General features: G+C 36.2%; 1 long non-coding RNA gene across 1 annotated transcript; it reads right to left on the bottom strand.

Annotated features, from left to right (window-relative positions):
- Positions 1 to 3497: 3497 nt before the first annotated feature.
- Positions 3498 to 13144, bottom strand: LOC127490803 (uncharacterized). Its single transcript, XR_007919210.2, has 3 exons — positions 12762 to 13144; positions 11353 to 11533; positions 3498 to 4273 (listed from the first exon to the last, which is right to left on the bottom strand). It is a non-coding gene; the product is annotated as an uncharacterized lncRNA (long non-coding RNA).
- Between the last annotated feature and the right edge of the window lie 6921 nt (positions 13145 to 20065).

Genomic DNA, 20065 nt, shown 5'->3' with positions numbered 1-20065 from the left:
TTGCCGTTGGTTCACCCTCCAATGGCCGCCGCGGCCGGCGCGCTGCGGCCGGCGCACCGCGCTGATCCGATGGCAGGAGCCAGGAGCCAGGTGCTTTTCCTGGTCTCCCATGGGGTGCAGGGCCCAAGCACCTGGGCCATCCTCCACTGCACTCCCTGGCCACAGCAGAGGGCTGGACTTAGTTTCTTTGATTCTTATTCCTCTCAGCATAACTGAAAATTCTTTAGTAGTTAGAATTAATATTACATAATAAATGCCCTCCGGATTTTAAAAATACTCAATTATACTTTTCGACATTTAACAATTTTGAAAAATTTACATTTATCATATAGCATTCTTGGATATCCTATTACTAGTTTATTGCATATTGCTACTTAATTTTCCTATAATTTAAGCCAAATGACTAACATCAAGGTTAACTAAAGGGAGTACCCAAAAAACATGAGCATAGAGAGTAAGGAAAAAATAGCACTTTTCTTTTTATTTTATCTTCTTTTAATCACTAAATATTTTATGCAATTGCTCAGTGTGGGAGGAGCATGGCTTATGCCTTTTTTGATCTCTCCTCCTATGTAGAAGAGTCCATCCAAATAAGGAAAAACAAATGAAAGAAAACAAAATTCAGAAGGGGTAACTTAGAATTAATGACTAATACAGTATTTTGTATTAGTTGATAGTGAAGGTGATTGAATTAACCCTCACTTACCTCTGCTTCTGTATAGCTGGACTTTGTGGGCCATAAAATACTCTATCTGATCTAACTGTGATCCTTTCTTAAACGTCATTGCTAATAAACAAACCAATTTATTTTCAATTCTGTGAAGCTACAAATAAAGACAACCTAAACAGTTTAGAGATGCTAAGTATGTACTCAAAGAAATTAGCAATTAGGCTAATTCAATTACACCATTCCAACTTCATTCACATGTACTAAACACTACTCCAAATATTTTAATATGAAAGCTATCAGTCAACTACTTTAAAATCATTTGAGATATTTACTTAAGATACTGATTATTGGGTAACTTTCAGACTTAACTGAAATTGAATTCGTAATTTTTTTTAAATTGTAGGTTCCTCTTTTTTTTAGATTTACTTATTTATTTGAAAGTCAGAGTTACACAGAGAGAAAGAGAGGCAGAGAGTGAAAGAGAGAGAGAAAGAGAGAGAGAGGGAGGGAGAGAAGGAGAGGTCTTCCATACACTGGTTCACTCCCCAACTGGCGTCGGCAGCAGGATTAGTGCTGATCCAAAGCTAGGAGCCAGGAGCCAGGAGCCAAGAACTTCTTCCAGGTCTCCCATGTGGGTGCAGGGGTCCAAGGACCTGGGCCATCTTCTACTGCTTTCCTAGTCCATAGCAGAGAGCTGGATCGGAAGTGGAGCAGCCGGGACTCGAACTGGCACCCATATGGGATGCCAGCACTGTAGGTGTTGGCTTTACCCAATATGTCAGAGAGCAGGCCTCAAATTTGTAGCTTTTCTATCTGTTGTTTTGTTTTGATGCTGAAGGGCTTAGGAACTTATAGGAAGTAAACCTAGTCGGGTTCCATGTGAGACTGTCATTATTTTCTTTTCTGCTGTGATGGTTCCTTAGCAACATACTTCTGTTCTAGAAAGGCATTTTTCATGCTCAGAACTAGAATGTGTATTACCCACAGATGCAAACTCCACATTCACTAACCTCTAAAACATGCACTAATTATTTTTATGCAGAAAAGAATAAAAGAAAGTAGGTAAACCTTTGGTTTTTGGGTATTGGAGTCTTATCTATTTTCCCTTTTCTTTAACATAATTGAATAATGACAAAAATGTCTCTCTACTGCTGCTAGCAGATTCTTCCATGAAGTTCTTATTCCCATAAATATACTGTTATGCACTGATATAATGATACAAGATTTAATATATACTTAAAATATTCTTGAGATTTTGAGATGCCTAAATCTTGTCTCCGGACAAGATGTGCATTAGACAGTAGTGCATCTGGGCCATTGGAAGATTCTTGTAAAGAACCCTGCGTTAGAAAGATATTCAGTGCTCTCTGAACTACTTGTATGAATGATGGAGGTGGATGGAGGCTGCTTATTATCTAATATATGCTTCCACTCCTTCATTCATCAAGTGGTAAACAAGTGCCTCTACTGTGCCTTGGAATATATCAAAGACTAGCGATTAAAGGAAAAAAATAAAACATTGCAGATGTCCTCAAAGATCAAGTTTTATTGGGGAGACAACAAGAGAAAAATAAAAAGAAACTGTAGAAATATGGAGGGATAGACAGTGTTATGGGAACAAAAGAAAAAGAGAAAACTCAGCCTCTGGAGTTGGCCCATGGTTGGGATGCAATTTTGGGAATAATAACTATGGATGCAAGTAGTGCAGTCTGGACAAATAAAAATAATTTAAATACTTTACTGAACATTTTTAATTTATCTTGGGTTTAATAGGAGGAATTTTGAGGAACAAGAATGTGCTCCTATTTGAATGTTTGTTGAGCAGTGGAGTCAGAACTTAATCCTTCCAGTTAGGAGGAAGCTACAGCGAAGATAAAGGAAGTAAGTAGTTTCAAGAAATATTCAAGTATGATAAAATGGTCTTTATGATTAATAAGAGTTGGTATGTAAGAGCAGTAAGAGTTAAGATTCCCTGAGTTTGTTCTTGGGTATTTTAGTGAATGCTTTGTGTCTCCCTGAGACAGATAATTGTGGATGAAATATCAGATTGGAAGAAGAGCAATCCCTAAGCTGACTTTGTCCCAAAGAGTTCTTGTATAAAGCTGATGATCCATAACAGTGGCACAAAACCATTGGTAATCCCATAACCTACCATGACATGGAAGGAAGTTCATGCCAAGTGCTCTAGGGCAAGTAATTGAAAAGAATGAAAATTTTAATATGTGTTATAAATATAGAAGTGAATTTAGAGGCTGGCACCATGGCTCATAATCCTCCTGCGGCACCGGCAACCCATATGGGCGCCAGGTTCTAGTCCAGGTTGCTCCTCTTCCAGTCCAGCTCTCTGCTGTGGCCCGGGAAGGCAGTGGAGGATGGCTCAAGTGCTTGGGCCCCTGCACCTGCATGGGAGACCAGGAAGAAGAACCCGGATCCTGGCTTCAGATAGGCACAGCCCCGGCCCAAGTGGCCATTTGGGGAGTGAACCAACGGAAGGAAGACTTTTCTCTCTGTCTCTCTCTCTCCCTCACTGTCTGTAACTCTACCTGTCAAATAAATAAATAAAAAAAAAAAGAAGTGAATTTAAAGGTATTAGACATAGTAAAATAAAGTAATCCAGAGGAGAAAGGATTCTAAGAATTTGTGGTATTGAAGTCTCAGAAAATTTGTGTTTTAAATAAAAGGAGAAGAAAACAAGTTTGAGAAAACAACAAAGGTCTATTAAAACCTGGACTTTTAAGTCTTTCATCTCAAAGTAGATAGGCTATCGATAGCAGACATTAATCAAGAGCAATAAATACTGGGAAATTATGCAAGGAAATGGTGCAGATTTAAGAAACATGGCCCTTGAAATAGTGGCATATGGTTATGGGCACAAAGAACTGACTGAGGAAAAGTAGATTACAAACCGCATTATGTTCTGAGGGGATTTATATAGCTGAAGTACCCATGAATCTAGCTTCAAAAACACTTGTGTTAAAAAGATCTACATCATGCAACACATTTCAGATGTGGTCAAAGAAGTCTCACTCACCTCCTTAAAGGACAAGACCAGGTTTGAGAAAAAATGAAAAGAGAGCTATTCTCAAAGAACATAAATAACTTACTGTCATAGTACCCCCACTACCAAGGTGGGGACCTCATGTTTGCACCACAAGAGTCCAACGATTACTTGCGATTGCTAAAAAATCTTCACATCTCTTTTCAGCTTAAAAGATTTCATGACGTTCATCATTTCCTTATACACAATGGCATGTTGGTAAGACTAAGCTTGAAGGCTCATTAGATCATAGATTGATCAGGCCAAGGTGAACTGTATTCCAACTATGTGGCAGAGATTATTTCACATTCTCCTGGAGTTCCTGGGCCATGGTTGACTTCACTACTAAATGTTTTAGGTTTTCTCCCTGGTGAAGGGGTGAATTTTCAATATTCATGGAACTGAAGAATGAAGCAGGTAGATGGTGTTCATGGAGTAAATTGTGACAGAGGTTGCTGGTTCTGGAGCTTGATCAATCCTGTTTCCTTATTTATGGATAAATTCGACCTGCTTTTGCATGCTGTTTCTCTTCTCCTTCATGGTTAATCCTGGAGTTCATCTGAGGGCTAGAGATGCCACAAATGAGAAACATCTTGTGCTGGTTGGTAAGAAGCTGGTAAAATGAGTAAAGCCACTTTGAAATTAGAATTGTATATTACAGATATTAATTGATTCTTCAACAGCTTCCATATCCAAAGAAGTATATATCAATAACTTGTGGTTTAACTATAAGCACTGATGCAAATGTCAGTTATTGCATGTTTATTTTCTATTATATATTGCATTGCTATGTTTGGTTAATCAGTATTCAGGGATTTTTCTAAAAGAACAGACATTGAAAAATGAAGTTGATAATTTTCACATAATTATGCATTAAGTATCCAATTTTCCATTGATTTCAAGAATAAGAATTGGCCAAATTAATATATGCCTTTAATTACATTATGTAATTAAATTCCATACAGTAAAATGATAATTAGTACATTATTCATGTAGTAGCTTTTTAAAAATTTATACTTTTTTAGATTAGAGGAAGCAATACAGTATAGTTAAAAGGAAGAATTCAATGTGACCTTTATCCTTGTCTTTGTACTTGTTAATTTTTCAACTTTTGAAAACCAGTGCCTCTTTTGGACCCTGGTTTTCACAAATAAAATAACATTGAAATTTGGAGCAGGCATATAACCTACCGATTCAGACACCCATGTTCCATATTTGAATACGAGAGTTTGATTCCCAGCTCTGGCTTCTAATTACAGCTTCCAGTCAGTGCAGCCAGAAAGAATGTGGTGAGATTATTCAAGTATTTTGGTTCCTGACACCCATACAGGAGACCTAGTTTGAGTTATCAGCTTCTGGCTCTGGATTCAGCTTAGCCCAGCCATTGTGGACATTTGGGAAATCATTGTATGATTGCTCTGTCTGTGTCTGTCTGTGTGTCTGTGTGTGTGTCTGTGTATGTGTCTCTCTCTCCGTCTCTCCCTCTGTGTGTCTGTCAGTATTTCCATTGCACACACGCACACACATACTCTTTGTCTTTTTTCCCTCTAAAATAAATAAATGATTAAAAAAAACCTTTAAATTAGAAATAGCTTCCAGTGTTTCAACCAGGTTTTGATAATTTAATTAATGAAAACCTCCAATAGCCATGAAACTAAAGGAACTGTGTCTTTTGTGTTACCAACTCTCTCAGTACCAGTTAAAATTATGAGTCAAAGTGCTTTTCACAAAAGTTGGCCCAAAAAATCAAATGAAGCAATGTTGACAATTATGAAGTTACAAAAAATAAGATTATATATAATCTATGTATAGAATATGTGGACTTCTGGAGTTGGAAGAAAATAATTATTCTTAATTAATTTTACCTTTGGCATTACATTTTATGTAGTAATTCAGTTCTTCTTTTTTTTTTTAAATTTATTTATTTTATTTTTGACAGGCAGAATGGACAGTGAGAGAGAGAGACAGAGAGAAAGGTCTTCCTTTACCGTTGGTTACCCTCCAATGGCCGCCATGGCCGGCACACAGTGCCAATCCAAAGCCGGGAGCCAAGTGCTTTTCCTGGTCTCCCATACGGGTGCAGGGCCCAAGCACCTGGGCCATCCTCCACTGCACTCCCTGGCTATAGCAGAGAGCTGGCCTGGAAGAGGGGCAACCGGGACAGAATCCGGTGCCCCTACCGGGACTAGAACCTGGTGTGCTGGCACCACAAGGCAGAGGATTAGCCTATTGAGCCACGGCGCCAGCCCATAATTCAGTTCTAACATCTATAGTTCTTACCAATTTATATTCAGTTTATCCTTTTTCTATGATGTTATCAAACACTTCTATGTATAGAGATTTAATTGGGCATTAAATATACTTTCAGTAGTCAACTGCCTGGAAGTTATGATGACCCAAAAGGAGAAAGGATGAACTCACTGAAGCAAGAAATGTACACAGAAGTAAAACAAAATACAAACAGTGTCTTAGCGTCTAATACTGAAAGCAGGATGGATAAAAGATGCCAAGAAAGGTGGAGCGATTAAAGATTCTCGTAACATGAAACCAAGAGATCAGCTTTTTTTTTAAACTTTTATTTAATGAATATAAATTTCCAAAGTACAGAATATGGATTACAATGGCTTCCCCCCCATAACGTCTCTCCCACCCGCAACCCTCCCCTTTCCCACTCCCTCTCCCCTTCCATTCAAATCAAGATTCATTTTCAATTCTCTTTATATACAGAAGATCAGTTTAGCATAAATTAAGTAAAGATTTCAAAAGTTTGCTCCCACACAGAAACATAAAGTGAAAAATACTGTTTGAGTACTAGTTATAGCATTAAATCTCAATGTACAGCACACTAAGGACAAGTGTGCTGTACACTGAGATCAGCTTTAAGTAATGAGAATAGGGGCTGGTGTTGCCCCTCTGGTTAAGCTGCTGCTTGCAATACCCGCCCATATCTGAGCACTGGTTTAAGTCTGATCTGCTCTGCTTCTGAATCAGCTCCCCGCTAATGCCACTGGAAAAGCAGCAGGTGATGACTCAAGTACTTGGGGCCTCTAACCCCTATTTGGGAGACCCAGACCAAGTTTCTGGATCTTGCATTCAGCCTGGCCCAGCTCCAGCCATTGTGGTCATTTGGGGAGTGAACCAGCAGAAGAAGATTCTCTTTCTCTCTTCTTTCTCCCTCTCTCCCTCTCTCCTTCCTTCCCTCTCACTCTAATAAAAATAAGATAGATTTTTAAAAATGAGACTACACTATTCTATCAAATATGACAGAAAATTTATGAAGCATGGGAACTAACAACAGCAGCAGAATGCTGGTTGTGTGAAGGTTTTACAAGTAAAATAATAATAAATGTAATCCTTTAAAGTGATACAATTTATCCTTTGCTAGTCAAAAAACCAAACCATTCAAAAGCAGTATTCCCCATCCCATATTCTTTCTTCTTCAAATTCCTAGCTCCAAAAGGCAACCACTTTCAGTACTGCTTTTTCAGTTGCTTTTTACTACCTCCTACTTCTAAGTAATGCACTATGTTGCTCTTTATGGTTTTCTTTTTTTTTGTTTTAATTATTGTTTTAAAACTTGATATTAGATAAGATGAAAATTTAGCTGTCTCATAACATCACTGTTAGACTGTGGGAAGTGAGGTCCCTGACTTGACCTCGGGGTATGGTGTTTCGGAGCAGTTGCCTCAAAGTTGTCTAAGTGCCTGTTCTCTGAGACTGCATGAGCTGGCAGAGCCTCCCAGGTGGATACCTCAAGCCAGGCACAGGTCACAGCTTCCCTTTCTCATGTTCTACTTATGTGTCTTGGGTTAATCATATTATCCAAATTTTCCAGACTTACGGCTATGAGGTTGTTACAGGGTCCTGGAACTGCAACCGATGACACAGGGTTGTCTTGAAGAATAATGACTTCTGCCAAGAGATGCATCGCTTTCTGGGATCCTGGGAGTTTGGGCTGCTAAACTAGTCTAACACTTTGATCTCAGATAATTCTCACCAAGTTAGCACAGGATTACGTTGAAGGCCTGTACTTCTGCTGCTCCAGAATCTTGGACCATAGGACAGAATGCAACTTTGGCTTAAATAGTACGTCTCTTTATCTGTTCTTGTTTATCCATATTTACACTCCATTACCATCTCTGGTTTATAGATACTGATATTGGTGGGAGGGGCTACATATATTCTTCAACCTTGGTCTAAGCAATGATAGAGTGATTGCCCCACAATCTTGTCATGCTCTGTACTAGGTGTTAGTTCTTTAGGGAGACTATTTCATATTTTGAAACACATAAAATGGCCAATTCCATTACTACTTCAATGCTGTGGCTCTATGGATTGTTCATACTGAAATACTGTTCGATTTTTGAATCTGCATATCCCTAATTTTAAGTATTTAATTCTGCTTAAATTTTTACTCATAGCATGGTGTCATCCATAGTGCTGCCAGTAAATACTGACTTTTAAGGTCTGTCTCAGAGATTGTTACATAGTTTGACAAAATATATGATGAGCGAATATACAATTTTCATCCAGAAAAGAAAAGCTATTAATTATTCCCCAGTTATATCAAACTTATTGGGGACATCTTCTACTGTTTTTCCCAAGTCATTAACAGGGAGCTGGATTGGAAGTGGGACAGCTCGAACTCGAATTTGTACCCATATAGGATGCCAGTCTCACAGGTTGGCAGCTTTACCCACTAAGTCACAATGCCAGCCCTAATCACATCTATTTAAAAAAATATTTAGAGGCTATTCTTTTTATTCATCTTTATACAAACACATTGGGTATAAAAGATTTGAAAGCAAAGAAGATAACATAATATTACAAAGATGAAATAAAATATGTCGATTGAACCATGGAAAGGGAGAAAGGACTTGGTGGAAGATGATGTTATACAAAATACCAAAAATGAACGGTGACTAGAATTTCTTCAGCAACAGTAATGAGAATAGCATATGCTAAGAACAATAAAGACAGGAAAACAAATGTATGAGAGTTGGTGAGAAAATTAAGGACTATGAAAATCAGTGGAGATCTTAAGGGAAATGATGTAGTCTGGTGAGATTTCCACAGGGAGTTACAGGATGAATGTCTTGGAAACGAACTTTAAATGCTGTGCAGATTTGCAGGTTGGTGGTATGTGTCTGTAAACCATAAAGGAGTTTACTGCCGGCGCCGCAGCTCACTAGGCTAATCCTCCGCCTTGCAGCACTGGCACACCGGGTTCTAGTTCCGGTCGGGGTGCCAGATTCTGTCCCAGTCACTCCTCTTCCTGTCCAGCTCTCTGCTATGGCCCGGGAATGCAGTGGAGGATGACCCAAGTGCTTGGGCCCTGCACCCACATGGGAGTGCAGTGGAGGATGGCCCAAGTACTTGGGCCCTGCACCCCACGGGAGACCAGGATAAGCACCTGGTTCCTGCCTTCAGATCAGCGCGGTGCGCCGGCCACAGCGTGCCAGCCATGGCGGCCATTGGAGGGTGAACCAACGGCAAAAGGAAGACCTTTCTCTCTGTCTCTCTCTCTCACTGTCCACTCTGCCTGTCAATAAATAAATAAATAAATAAATAAAGTAGTTTACTAAAAGGAAAAAGCTGCAATGGTTATCTCATACTGCATGGAGGTTGTTATAAAATATTTTATAAAATCAATTAAAATTTGAATTTTATAAAATTATGTTTTTAAAGGGAAAATGGTTTCTAAATGAGACTAATATCCTACTCTACAAATTCCTTTATCCATATAACATTACTAGGCTTTGCAGTGTGTGTGTATGTTGGATATCCTATTCATGTCAATGACTTATTTTCTTTTATGCTACAAACACTCCATCCCAGGTATGATGTTAAGTATCATTTATGTAGCATTGGATTCTATCCAATTCTTTTTCTATAAGCTAGCTTAAGGATGAGAATCTTCTTTCAGCTGTGTCCATGTTTTATCCTGGTTCCCATTATCTATCAATACTCTAGATAATAGGTTCTCAGAATTTGAAGGGCATGGTGATATTAAAGGATGCAGTTAAATTCGAAGTGTTTACATTTTAAACTTCTTCCAGACTTCAGTATTATATTCTCATATAAATGAAGGTTTTAAAGAGTATTCAGAGGCCATAGATAAAACAGATGTATAGCTATAGTAATAAAATGTTGATCCTTAAATGCACGAACTATGAGCAAATCAACATTTTGTTTTTGGTATACATGTGTTGCACTATTTTTAACTCATTTTACAAAAGGGACTTTGTTTTATATATTGGCAAATATATGTCTCTGGCAGTGTTCTATAATGATCCCAGGAGCTACTCAAAATCACAGATAAAACTTGTTCTGGTTTCTTAGAAAATCTATATTAAAAAACTCATTTTAAAAACAGAAATTAAGTACCTTAAAACACACATCTTAGGATAATACAATAAATTTACATAATTTTTTAGATTCGATGTCAATAAAATTTTGAACACAAGGGAAGCTGTTTTTGCTATTTTATCATTTTCTATCACTGACATCTTCCATTATAAGAAACATGAAACTGAATCAATAGATAAATTGGAATTACTTCCTCAGCTTAAGGATAATTTCAGGAAGAATACAAGAGTAAAAGACTTATGAAATAATTAAGCAAAACCAATAGAAAAAGATGTATTAAAAATAAAGTTCAAAAATGATGAAACTTTCTAAAGTTTTCACAATTATTAGCAATCCCTAAATTAAAACAAAGTGAGTGGGAGAAATTTCTACCTTTCCATAAGGATTCTTTCTTTCCCTGTAGTATTTGCATGACACTTAAAAGAAGTGAAGCTAGGGCTGGGGCCATGGCTCAATAGGCTAATCCTCCGCCTGTGGCACTGGCACACCAGGTTCTAGTCCCGGTTGGGGTGCCGGATTCTGTCCTGGTCGCTCCTATTCCTGTCCAGCTCTCTGCTGTGGCCTGGGAGTGCAGTGGAGGATGACCCAAGTGCTTGGGCCCTGCACCCGCATTGGAGACCAGTAGAGGCACCTGGCTTCTGGCTTCTGGCTTCGGATCAGCACGATGCACTGGCTGCAGCGCGCCGGCCACAGAGGCCATTGGAGGGTGAACCAACGGAAAAAAGAAGACCTTTCTCTCTGTCTCTCTCTCTCTCACTGTGCACTCTGCCTGTCAAAAAAAAAAAAAAAAAAAAAAAAAAAAAAAAGAAGTGAAGCTCATAAATCTCATGAATCCATATTGAGTTAGCTTGAGAACAAAACTATATTAAATTTCATGTTAAAATCATGCCAAATATTTAACTTGTTTTATAAATATATTTAAAATTGTATAGTGACAGGAAAAGAGCAATGCTTGAAATATTTTTTCATTTTTTCTAAATCTAACACTCTCAAGATTATGAACCCTAATTTCCCCCACAAATATATTTGAGCTTTTCTGTAAGATGGTTAATAATTAATAATGAGAAGCCCTTGCTTTATCTACCACCCAAGAAATGGTCCATATTCTTGATGCCCAGCATAAATTAAAGGGAGTTGTTACAATGTTCAGAGCCTTTGATGCCCTGTAAATGAAGGAACTGGATGTCCTCAAATTTCCTGTAGCAGGAACCCACCTAGCTGGTACCAACCTCTACTTCCAAAGCCAAAAGAACAACTACAAAAGAAAAAGTGATACCTGATGTCAGAGGAGGACTTGGAAGAAGCCTCTCTGCTGGCAATTCCTGTCCTCGTTACCACTGGAAACTGCATTGATAGCAGTGTCATATCCTCCAGAGACAAGGAACGAGTGCTATATTAAAGTCTGCTGCTGCCATTGGAGTCAGTCCTATTGCTGACCACGTCACCCCTGGAACCTTCTGGAAAATAAGGATAAAAGAATTCTTTGTTAGTATGTGAAAGATAAGATCCGTATTGCTTCATCCCTGGATTTGAATTTCAGGATAAGATGAACAACATAATATATGTATAAGGGTTTCCTAAGGGAGATCATTTGTAGCAGTTGCTCTAGTTTTTAATATTGTGATATATTGGAGGGTTAGTTGACTTAACCATCATGTAACAATACAAGCTTTATTTATAAAGTTGATCATTGATGAAAAACTTTAGTGATAAAAAATTTCAATATAATAAAGTTTAATAATAAAAATACAGATGTGACAAAATCCAAATCTAAAGCAAAACCTCTATCTTAGTTTTGATATAACATGTCAAATGAAGTTGGTTCAAAATATAAAATTGAACCAAAAATACTAGAAATTTATGTTATGTTGACATTTATTACCTTATTTTAAATCTCATTAGGCAGTGATGTAATCATTGGGTATTTATTATAGTAATAGTAATATTATAGTTCAAAATAATAATACTATGATTCAAAAATCTATTTCATTCATAAATTTAGTAGTGGGATATTAAACAAGTTTATATATAATACGGGGTTCAAAACAACATGGTTGCCTTTTATTTCTAGTACAGACGTGGGTTTGAGATTTTTTTCCCCACTTCAGGATCATATTCTGTTACCCTTTATCAATTTATCCATCTTCAACTCCAGAACTGATCAAGAATCAAAATTGTGTGCTAATAGTGCATCTATTTTTAGAGGCTATGTGAAAAATTCTATTGTAGATAGATTGATTAATTCTCTATGGCATTAGCAATAGCTTCTGAGGTTTAACACTAAATCTATGACATAATTTAGCAATTTACTTATTAACATAGGTGAATAAATGAGTTAGATTGTGATCCATCCTTGTTACAACTCCCATCTAATCTTACAAATATGCATATATACATATATCACTCAGAATAATCTTAGAATGTATATATATTTCATTCAGTTAAAACTACTAATCGAAGTTTTGAAGTCTCAGTCATAAAGATAAACATGCTTATTTTTGCTAATTGAACATCTTGACAAAGTATTGTTTGCTGTTTACTTCCAGGTAGGTATTTATTCTAATACCACAAACTAGCGTTAAAATTTTTAAATTTACTTGTGATGTTTACAAATAAATTAAGCATATAATTGCCAGTTTATTTTCATGGAATATTTTGACTCATTATTTTATTTTATGTACTTACATCTTTATGTAGAAATTCTTTATGTAGAAATATAAGTTCCTTGAAATTGAAAATCTGGAGCAAAGCAAGTATCATTTACTGGCAGTAAACAGATGGGATACAAATGTAAAATTTAGAAAACATATTTCTATTTCTGATCTATTACACAATAAACACCAACAATTCACTCTGTGTAAAAAGGCTGTCCTTTGATTCACAGCTTAGTTTTTCATGTATCAGGGCACTTAAAAATTCATGGAAATGAAATTAAAAATAAGTTTATTTAAGGGCCACAGATTTTGGAAATCCTTGTGTGATCTTTTCATACTATGCATTTCCAAGAAATTTGATGGGCCCTTGAATGTAATATCAATTTAATAAAATGTTGAATTTGTAAACATATCTTATCCTAATCCTTGACTATAGGTACAATAAGCAACTTTGAGTCAAGAGTCTCTGGAAGTGCACTGGAGTTCCAGTTAGGATTATGACATAGTTGAAGTTCACCTTCTAGGTTTTGAGATAGCTTTGAGGACTTTTCATTTGCTAAGTGGTCTGCATCGTGGGGGGCCTCCTGTGGCCTCAGAAATCCACTTAACACATTGAAATGGTGCAGTAAAGTCTAAGGTCAGGGTTCTTAATAAGGTCACTGGATTCTCAGTTACCCTACAGTTGTGTGGAAAATAATCTTTCACAGCACAGTTAAATTATTTCTGATGGTATAATAAACCAAATGAGACAAACAAATTAGAATTCTTTCATTAGAGGGACATTTATAGGGCACATGATAAGTTTTTAACAATTGAATCTGTGAGTTAGGTTGAATATTCATGCTTACAAATCCAAAATTAGAGAATTTTACAATAGTTCTACATAGAAAACAAGAAACTTGGCAAACATAGTAAACATATGAAGTGACTAAAACATATATTAACCCATATCCATGTGATAAAATAATTTCCTAAAAGATGAATTGACAGAAAGTAAGAGCGAAAAAGGGAGGGGATATTATTATGTTCTTAGAATTGTGTCTGCAAACCATACTGAATCTGTTATAAAGTAATTGAAAATTAAAATAAAAAAATTAAAATTAAAAAATAAAACTGCACAACCACTTTGGAAAAAAGAGATGAATTGGCTTAAATGTAGACTCTAAAATATAAGATTTCATTTACAAAAATATATTAATAAATGATTACTGAGGTGATTTGCAGTTGTTTGGCATCTATGTTTGGAAGCCACATATGTGTGTATATCTGTATGTGTGTGTTTAGGTGTATATATATGATATGTGTGGATACATACACAGACTGAGAATCAGAAACAATGATTATGAACCTGGTGAATTTAGGTTTCAATCTCATACCTCATTTTATTTGTGATCATGGGCAAGATATTTATTTTTAGCCAGTTGTAGAGTAATCTAATTGGGTGGTTGTGAATTCAGTGAGACATGCCTTGACCATCAGTAGTATAAGTGCTGACCTTTGTTACATATCAAGTACTAAAGAAGTCTCCTTTAATCCATTAACTTGTCTTCCATCTTGATTTTGCTATCTTGAGGACCAACTGTCCTTTAGAAACATACCCTAGGTGACTGATAAAAGTACTACACTCTACAGGATGAACCAATTATTTGGTAAAAATGACATATCATATTTTAATGGGCAAAAAAAGTATACAGAAGTTAACCAAAAATTTGTTGGTAGGGAACATGAATTATTTATAACACAGTCAACTCTATTTTAAACACAAAATATGTTTTGCCCTTACTGATTGGAATCATAAGGGAAAAAGACTTACAGATTCCTTTCTATCTGAAAGAAAGAAGTGGGAGAAAATAAATTATAAAATAGGTTTACAATTATTTCACTGCTACTTTTTGGTTGTATTATTTTGTCCATCATTATTAATTTGCAAAGATAATATACTTATATGATAAACTTGGAGGATATTAAATAAACATTCATGTAAGTATGTAAGTCAATCAAAATTGTATCAGGATTTTGACATAGTTCAATTAGTAGAAATAATGCGCTGAAATAAATTGTAAAGAATGTATGTCTAAGAAGAAAAGTAATAGGTATATATATGTATATATATATGTGTGTGTCTATATATATGTACATACTGCATACAAACATCATACACCATAACATCTAGTCAAAATGCTGTTAATTAGTAGGATAATGCTCAAAGAAACAAATATTATGGCAATACATGAAAATCCTTGCTAATGAACATTGAAGTCAATTTGTGCTTTGAGTTTTCAAGAAATATAAAAATTTATAAGAAATTTTGGATCAAATGATTGTATTTTCTTGAATTATGTACGCTTTATTATTACCTCTGTGACAGTTCCATAAAGTTTTTACTTTAAAGGAAAATTACATTATTATTTGTATTAATTCAAGAAATTTCAATCAAGAGGTAAATATTGAGATGTTTTCACATAAATTGTAACTAATACCAGTGTTTGTTTGGGAGAACTTAAAATGTCAGATTCTGCTTGTTTCTGGCACAAAGGTTTCCTATCTCATCACTAAATAAGCAAATATAGTTACCTCCCTAAAGCCTGTTACTAGTGTTATAGATACTACTGTAAAAAATAGAATTATGGACCAGATGTTTGGCACAAATATGGAATGCATGTCTGAGTGCCTGAGTCCAAATTCCATCCTCACTCCCAATTTCGGCTCCCTGATAATGTGAAATCTTGGAGGCAGCAGTTGATGGCCCAAGAGCTCGGGACTCTGCCACCCTCCTTGGAGCCTTGGATTCCCTGCTCCTGGCTTGTGCCTGACCAGGCATTTGGGTAGTTAATAAAGGGATGAAATCAATCTCTCCCCACCCACCCACCTCTCTCTTATCATTGTCTACCTTTTAAATAAATAAACAATGAAATAAAATAATATAGGATAACAGGCCTACTTTATCTTTAAAAACAAAGCTAAAGTTAAATTCACTCACTTGTTTTAGTACTCCTATACAAGTGCTCAAAAGAATCCCACTCTTCCCTATCCCTTTTTTCCACATTTGTCCCTTCTTGGGGTTTCTTCTCTCATCAGTTTATTTACCAAACATGACTGAACAAGGAGTAGAGTAGACATTGGTTAAGAAGAAATTCCGGACTTTTAACTGGAATTATAGTAGTCTGTATTACTTATGTAGTTCTAGTGAAAGCAAACTGATACTCCTGTTCTATGTTTCTGATCTTTTTATGCCCCTTTTGAAAAGCAACAAAATTTGCTCTCCCATTGCTAAAATGATAGACAGATAGGTCTTTTTTTAAATATTTATTTATTTGAAAGTCTGAGTTACACACAGAGAGATGAGACAGAGGGAGAGAGAGGTCTTCCATCTGCTGGTTCACTTCCCAGTTGGCCGCAACTGCCAAAGCAGAGCAGATCCGAAGCCAGGAGCCAGGAGCTTATTCCAGGTCTCGCACATGGATGCAGAGGCCCAAGGCCATGGGCCATCCTCTACTGCTTTCCCAGGCCACAGCAGAGAGCTGGAAGTAAAGCAGCTGGGACTCATACTAGCGCCCATATGGGATGCCAGCACTGCAGGCGGCAGCTTTACCCCCTATGCCACAGCGCCAGCTCCCCCTATGCCACAGCGCCAGCCCCAGTAGATAGATCTTTAACATATGGTTTTGAAAGAACATTAGAATCTTTACTTAATATATACTAAATTGATCTTCTGTATATAAAGATAATCGAAAATGAATCTTGATGTGAATGGAATGGGAGAGGGAGTGGGAGATGGGGGGTTGTGAGTGGGTGGGAAGTTATGGGGGGGGAAAGCCATTGTAATCCATAAACTGTACTTTGGAAATTTATATCTACTAAATAAAAGTTAAAAAAACATTAGAAGATTAGATTTTATCATTGCTTAATATTTTAATTGGAAAAATATTAGCTATTTAACCCCCAAATGGTCTGTGCTTTTAACAGTATGGACACACTAATTCAGGATCAATCTGAACTGTTTTCTAGCTCTGAGCAAATGGAGAACATTATTAGAAAAAAGACTGGATGTAGCTAAGAAAACATTTCTATTCTATAAATCTGCTTACAAAAAGCTGTTTAATAAGCCTAAATATGAAGACTCCTAACATATTGTTGAGAGAATAATAATTTTTGCAAATTTATTTTTAATATGCTGTACATTTTAGAATAAAACATCTAGGAGAATACTGAGTGGCAAATGATAGTATGTGATGACATATGTAATTTCAATTGTTATGTTTGTAAATAATATATTTCACACATTTTATAACACAAATATAGATTATACATATATTTTTCATTTTTCTCCCACAAAGAAATGAAACAATCTTGAAGTTATTTCCACTTTTATCATTATATTATAATTTGAAACTACAAGCAAAATAGTTCTTTTTCAAATTGCCTAATCTTAAAAGCCATAATCTTCTTACCTCTTTTTTTGTATTTCAATATTTTCATATAATCTCTAATGTGAATACTTTGTTTATCTCCAAGCCAACGTAGCTTTAGTGTGGTCAAAATATATTCTTAAAATTATATAAATGGTGGTGTATATATATATATATATATATATATACAGAGATTTGGATTCCATTGCATGAATTAAATTCAATATGGTACAAAGATGATATATTACTTGGACATTTGTTTAAAGATACTACCATGAATGTGTCAAAATGAATAATAAGTTTATTTTGGCATAAACAATTTTGAAATCTATACAAATTTGCACATAACATGCATTTTCTGTGAACTATATGAAATTTATTTGTGTTTTCTTTAATATTTAATTTTGCAGAAAATCTTTTTTTCATGCTCTTTATTTTTCTAAAATCATACATTAAAGTATATTTTTAGTTTCATTTACTGCATTTAAGTTCTATTTAAATTGTCCTCACTAGATAGTTGAAGCAACTTTGTTATTTTTTAAATGTATTAAATTTATTTTTCATTACCTAAATTCATTTGTTGTATTATATGACATATGGTCTTAACTTTCTAATTTGCAAGTGGCTTATTTTAAAAATACTATTTAATAAAATGTCACATCAATATGTGACTATCATTTTCTATGTTATATTCTTGCATTAATAAATTTCATTTAGCAGAATATTAATTTTTACTGAGTCACAATACATTAATTAAGATATTGCATCAAGTCACAAAGCCCACATAGTGGTGATTTTAAGATAGAGAAGTTTAGGCCGGTGCCGCAGCTCACTAGGCTAATCCTCTACCTGCAGCATCGGCACCCCGGGTTCTAGTCCCGGTTGCGGTGCCGGATTCTTTCCCAGTTGCCCTTCTTCCAGTCCAGCTCTCTGCTGTGGCTTGGGAGTGCAGTGGAGGATGGCCCAAATGCTTGGGCCCTGCACCCGCATGGGAGACCATGAGGAAGCACCTAGCACCTGGCTCCTGGCTTCAGATCAGTGCAGCGTGCTGGCTGTAGCGACAGTTTGGGGGGTGAATCAACAGAAGGAAAACCTTTCTCTCTCTCTCTCTCTCTCTCTCTCTCTCTCTCTCTCACTGTCTAACTCTGCCTGTCAAAAAAAAAAAAAAAAGAGAGAGAGAGAGAAGTTTATAACTCCCTCATATAATCGTCTGTTCATAAGCATCTTAGTACTGATGAGACATCTCCCCCAGTTGAAAACCCAGACTCCTTATTTCATTGCTCTGCAAAAGATAATCATTTCAAAGTAAAGCTGCCAAATTTTATGTCTTTTAAGGGCGCAACCTAGGAACTTATATATAACTGCCAGTTGAAATGTATAGGTCACAACCTAGTCACAAAAACACATATATTAGAACAGATGTAAAACGCAAATTAAGTTGAACAACCATGCATCTAAGCAAAACTTCTCTTGCTAAAGAAGAATTGGAAAATGTACTTTGGACAGTAAAATAGTAATCTTTGCCAGACAGTTCCAATTAACTATTGTGGGTTTGTGTTTTGACATCTGTTAAGGAAAATCTCTGCTTAATTCTTTCAGTGCCATATTTATTTTGGCTAAGGTCCACATTTATTCTGCAAGAGGAATTTTAGAGTCAGCTTTAAATAAAGCAAATGGATTTTTTATTAGATTTTCATTAATATAGAAATTATTTTGGAGAGAATTTATATATTTACAGTATGGTTTATTCCTACTCATGAAGTAGATTGGGTTATTTATTGAAACATATAAAAGCTTGTGACAGTGCTTTCTTTTTTTCTTCTTCTTAGCTCTAGTTTCTTCATTAAGATAACTTAACTTCTATATTCCTATATGTTAATATTTGTTTCTTTGAAGAATCAAAAGTTATTGTCAGAATTAAAGATGGTTATGGATACTTGTTTGATTTTTTTTAGGATTTATTTTACTTGCTGTAAAGGCAGAGTTAGCGAGAGAGAAGGAGAGGGAGAGTCAGAGAGAGGTCTTCCATACACTGGTTCATTCCCCAGAAGGCTGCAAACGACCAGGTCTGGGCCAGGCCTAAGCCAGGAGACTGAATTCGATCAGGGCCCCACGCGGTTGCAGAGACCCATACACTTGGGCCATCCTCTACTGCTTTCCTAGTCCATAGCAGAGAGCCGGATCGGAAGAGGAGCAGCCGCGACTAGAACTGGCGCCCATATGGGATGCGGGTGCTTCAGGCAGCGGCTTTACCTATGACGCCACAATGCAAGCCCCATTGTATGAGTTTTTTTTTTTTTTTAGATTTATTTATTTATCTGAGAGACAGAGTTACAGAGAGAAAAAGAGAAAGCTCTTCCATCCCTTGATTCCCTTCCCAAATGACTGCAATGGCTGGAGCTTGGCTGATCAAAAGCCAGGGGCCAGGAGGTTCTTCTGGGTCTCCCACATGGGTGCGGGGGTGCAAGCACTTGGGCCATCTTCCACTGCCTTCCCAGGCCATTAATAGAAAGCTGGATCAGAGGAGCAGCAGCCAGGACATGAACCTTTCCATATCAGATGCCAGCACCCTAGTCAAAGGCTTAACCTCCTATGCCGTAGTGCCAGCCGCTATTTGTATGATTTACATTATTATTGAGTATTAGTGTATTCTTAAAGACTTCAATTGGAATTCTTGATTATGGTATCCAAAAATAATCGTGATTTTTATTTGGATGGAATTTTTTCTGGGTTCTCTCTCTGTTATATAATCAGCCATTGTGAATAGGATTACGTTAAAAATGAGAAAAAATGTTCATGTCTCATTCTTGGGACTATAGAAATACCTCTATTATTAACTTTCATATGCTGTTTGAAATTAATATTTTGATGTTATATAAGAGTAATCTTTACATAACAGCTTTATAAAATATAAATTGATTTTATA

The sequence above is a fragment of the Oryctolagus cuniculus genome, chromosome 6 (assembly GCF_964237555.1).
Source record: "Oryctolagus cuniculus chromosome 6, mOryCun1.1, whole genome shotgun sequence".
Lineage (NCBI taxonomy): Eukaryota > Metazoa > Chordata > Mammalia > Lagomorpha > Leporidae > Oryctolagus > Oryctolagus cuniculus.
The sequence above is the reverse complement of the archived record's forward strand: the minus strand, read 5'-3'. Positions and strand labels throughout refer to the sequence as shown.